The following is a 4,885-nucleotide window of genomic DNA, read 5'->3' as shown; positions in this document are numbered from 1 at the left end:
CCTCCCTCTCACTCTGCCTCTCTCCTTCTCCCTTTCCCTCCCTCTCGCTCGCTCTCTGTCTCTCTCCCTCCCTCTATCTCTCTCTGTCTGTTTCTCTCCCTCTCTCTCTCCCCCTCCCTCTCGCTCTGCCCCCTCTGTTTCTCTCCCCCTCTCCCTCCCTCTCTCCCTCTGTCTCTCACCCCCCTCTCTCTGTCTGTCTCTCCACCATAAGAACCAAAGTGAGATGTACACAAAGCAGGAAGTGGAATGAAATATGAGTTATTTAAAGACTTATGCAACATAAGGACCCAAAGGTCACATTGTGCCATGGATAAAACAGTGCCTGTTAAACTGGTTCATTCAGAGATACTTTTATTGGTCACTTAAAAATATTTTGAAGGGAAATGAGCTTTTATAAAAACAAGCGTCATTTGAACACCACACCCACCACACTCCACCTAATCGGTCAAGTGTGTGAACTCATACAAACAGTTTTTACTGTTTTGTGCACTAATTCTTTTTAAAAAGGGATCAGAGCAGGGCAAGCAGTTCTCTAAAGTTTGACACATTCTTATTCTTGTGTTCTGCATGCTCAGTTTTTTTTTTTGACAGCTTAAGTCATTATAAAGCATTTATAAAAGAATGGCTTCAAAATCTACACCCATTCAGCAACGACTGGCGTGTGTCTCCATAAAGAGACAGGGTGGGTAAACGGTAACAAGGTTCGTTGTTTCAACAGATCCGTGCGGACAAAGCCAGCGACCTTCTCTAGAAAGGCAGTGCGAACATAGCGGCTTTCATGAGGATAGCTGCACACGCTCGCGGTCCACGTTTCCCTTGAAGGGAGTCGGTGGTCCGTGAAACTTCACATCCTCTCTCTATAAAGAAAAACGCAGAAAAAACCCTGAAGATTAAAGCCGGTTTAAAGCCGGTCTTTGATCTCGCGCTACTAAAAGTTTTCAGATGAAGGGGCCAGATTTGCGCGTTACCGCATGGTTTTAGATCCGTGCATAAAGTTAACAAAAAAGGAAGAAAAAACCACACTGGGATTTCAGTCACGAGTCTGCAGATGATGAAGACGGTTGGTCCTGACGCTCGGAGTGTTAGTGGAGATGGGATTAAGGTTCACGGCCACATCTGCACCCCCTTAACAAGTGTTTTAGTCCTGTAATGAGACTTAAAATCGTATGTTTTAATAAATTGAATTGCTCATGTCGAACATATTAGCTTGTTTTGAGTTCCTTTTAGCTTGACAAGTGAAATAGTCTTACCTCACTGGCACATCTTGAAATGAGTTAAACTGTCTTACATAATTTGCGTCTTGTTTAGCAGAAAGCAATGGAAATATGATTTTAGGTCTAAATATAAGTCTAAAATACTGGTTTCAATCACATGCATGCACAGCACTGCACAGCACTGCATAGCACTGCACAGCACGCTGGAATGCCGAGCTTCACCCCACTTTATGACACGTGAAATATGCGCCATAAAGCAGGTAAGCAAATAGGTAACAGAGCAATAAGGAGAGAGTGTTGGCTTCTGGGATAGAAGGGGAGTGAGCCCGGAGGAGGCGGGGGTTGCAGGTTCAAAGGGAGCGTGGCGGGGGGAGAGCGGGCGTTGCTGCACGATGCTCTGCGCAGAATTCAGCATGTAAAGAGTTTGGGGAATGTGTGCTGGAAGCGTGTGAAGACACCTGGACAATAAGGTCTGCTGGGTATGCACTGCATTGTAATTTACTGCTTTCTACTCTGTTTGTTCTCTTTCTCTCTCTCTCTCTCTCTGCTCTGGAAAATACGGTCATAATTCTGAGGATTCAAAAACCTACTTTATTGTTTAAAAATTTTTTTTAAAGAATGAGGCCTAATTTGAAATACAGTGTATTTTTTTTTTCCCGAACCTTCCCTCCCTGGATAATAATTATAGTATATGCTTTATTAATTTTATTATTGGCAATTAGAATTTAATGTTGACCACATGGCTCCCTGGTCAGTAATAGGCTGCCATTGAGTCATGTGATGTAGCTGACTAGTTTTGGGTGCAGTTCTCTCTCTCTTTCCCTTCTCTCTCTCTCTCTCTCTCTCTCGGTCTGTCTCTCTCTCCCTCTCACTCTCTCTCTGTTTCTCTATCTATCTCCCTGCCTCTCTCTCATGCTCTCTCTCTATCACTCTGCCTCTCTCACTCCCGCTCTTTCTAGCCTGAGGAAATAATAAAATCACAGCATCTCATAGAAACAAGATTCTGCAAAACTTCATGAAATCACAATTTAAGTCAAAGGTCGATGAGGGCCCCACACCGCAGAACAGAGTTTTAATTCATCTTTTCAGCCGAAGCGTGATCTCTGCTGCTGCAGCTGGGGCTGATGAGTGAGGAGGTCCTGGGGTGCGCCGCTCAGCAGCACCAGAATCTGGAGGTGCCGAGGCCTTGCTTACTCAGACCAAGTCAGACACCTGTCAGTCTGATAATTAGCCAATCGCTGCATTATCTGCACTGCTGTTCACTGCATTGTCTGTGTTTCAGAAAAACTGGAGGTTGAGCTAACGCACACACTTTTGGATTACTGGATGTCTTTCTGTTAGTAATGTGATATACCAGCTAAAGAACTGGCCTTGTAAAGTGTAGGTTGCAGGTTAGATCCCAGGTAGGATGCTGCTGTTGTATCATTGGACACGGTACTTAACCTGAATTCTTTCAGTATATACCCTGGTGTAAAATCCAGCTTGAAATGACCAACTACCAGCTGTTTCAAGACAAAGCTTGAGTTGGTCAAACCATGTTGAGCATGGAGCTGGTCTGAACTACTGAACCAGCTACCAGCTGTTTCAAAACCTAGCTTGAACTGTTTTTTTCAGCAGGGTATCCAGCTATATGAATGTGTACTAAGTTAGCATCTGCTGAATGCCTGTCATGTTAAAAATAGCTCATAGAAAGCCAAGAAACTCATGAGCAGAATTAAGTCAACCACATACATATATTAGCTCAAGGTCAACCTAATCCTATTGGAAAGTATTTTTAAGACTCTGATATAAACTCCAACTGTGAATAAATGGAAAAAAGCTTGTACAGCTAGATTTGTGGAAAATCCTCCGCTATTGCAGACACATTTTAACAGCCGTGCGTTTCAGCCTGCAGATGTAAACTGTGATGTGGTAAGAGGGAGAGAACGCTGGAGACACCGAGAACAGCACAGCCGAGTTTGGACAGACAGTGTCAGAGGACTACCACTGGTGCAGACTTAAGTGCCCAATTGCATTGTGGGTTATCCGGGTGCCGGTAGCACTGGGGTTGTGTCTGAAACAGCCCCCGTAATTACTGTGCAGTCAAAATATGTACGACTAATGAGTCTATAAGTCAATATGTCTACTAATCATACCACCTACTTATTTTAGTATGCAATGTGCTCCCGGATGCAGATCGTGAGTACACTGGATGTAGTGTACTTAAAACCCCCCAGATGATTTCTGGGGTAGGCTGAGCGTTTTCGGGAGCAGGGGGGTAAACTTTTCAGGGGGGTAAACTTGACTTTTTAGGAGGTCCCAGCGAGAGTCAGCGCCAGCTTTGGGTCCAATCACAGGCCATTAAGAAAATCACCGTTGGAAAATAGTATGGAGGATGCAACAGACAGTCGGCATTTGATCAGTTGAGTACACATTTTGAGGACACAACAGTTTGGAAGATGTTTCGGGCACACTCAATGAACCTCTGGAAATAGGTATATCATTGGGAGGGTTTAAGTCCACTACATTTATGGAAAATGTCGCTGACATAACAACTTTCTCATCCAGTGTACTGAAATTATTAAAATCTAAAACTAAGCTGCTTAACACATGGTCATTGTCACCTCCTCCTTTGAGCAGACTGATGATGTCATCATGCCATGTGTCTGCAAGCCAGCCAGCCCCGCTTCCTGAGTCGCACAGCATGCTGGGAATGCTTCGTGGTGCACTGTGTGACCCCTGACCCCCTTTTACACCAGCTACTGTACATACATATTCTCCCCCCTCTTCATTTAAATACGACACACAATCCATTAAAACATCCTGTCTTTCAGAGTGCCCCGAATGCAGGAAACAGAGACGCTACTAATGTAGCCCTCAGGGACAGGGGTTGCCATGGAAACGCCCGCTACAAATTGTGACATCACCTCCGGAGAAGGAAAAATGTGTGTAAACACACGCGACCGGGTCCCTCAGCTCGCGACCTTGGCGTTTATCTCGGCGTGTAATCGCGCGCGGTTGTGGTTCAAAGCCCTCGGAAAGGCCTATCGGCATGACACCAACAGAAGAAACATCTCCCAAGTCTCTCTCGCACAGAAACGCACAAAAGTAGCACTTTCCCCTCTCCCGATCCAGTTGTTAAGCATTGAGGTTGAGTTTTCAGACCTGGATGAAAGCCTTGGAAGAAAGAAAAACACAGAAACACGACCGGCATGCGGGCTTGGCCGCGTAGCCGGGATCCCCGTGGATCGTATGCAAACTACCGCACCTTCCCGAAAACGCCGCAGCAGACTTCCAGCGGGCTGCCTGGGCCTCGCACCTCCGCGACGGCCCAAACTGAACTCCGTACTTGCTGAAGTACATTTGATATCACAATCGCGGAGTAGAGAGGGTGGAGACCGTCCAGGACACTGCGCTGCAGAAGAAGCTCTCCTTCATCATGCGCTCCTTCAAAACCCCACACCAGACGGAGAAGTCCCTCTGCTTTTAAAGGAGGCGTTAGGTGTCGCCGCGGTCTCTATGCAAAAAGCACAGCCCTCCGAGTGAGTCAGTGAAGAGGAACATGAATTTCCTGTTCAGAAATAGTCACGAAAAAGAGAGAAGTGAAGCAGTGAACGGCTTCTTTCAAAATAGCTGACACTAGTTTCCTTTTTTGCTTTCCTGTCTTGGTCAAACTAGAGTAAGAATGGAGA

General features: G+C 45.6%; 1 protein-coding gene across 1 annotated transcript in view; it reads right to left on the bottom strand.

The window, feature by feature from the left end:
• The window catches only part of dock8 (dedicator of cytokinesis 8), a 68,273-nt gene that overhangs the window by 59,961 nt on the left and 3,427 nt on the right, over positions 1–4,885 (bottom strand). The window lies entirely within an intron of this gene.

This window comes from Conger conger, chromosome 11 (genome assembly GCF_963514075.1).
Source record: "Conger conger chromosome 11, fConCon1.1, whole genome shotgun sequence".
Lineage (NCBI taxonomy): Eukaryota > Metazoa > Chordata > Actinopteri > Anguilliformes > Congridae > Conger > Conger conger.
The sequence above is the reverse complement of the archived record's forward strand: the minus strand, read 5'-3'. Positions and strand labels throughout refer to the sequence as shown.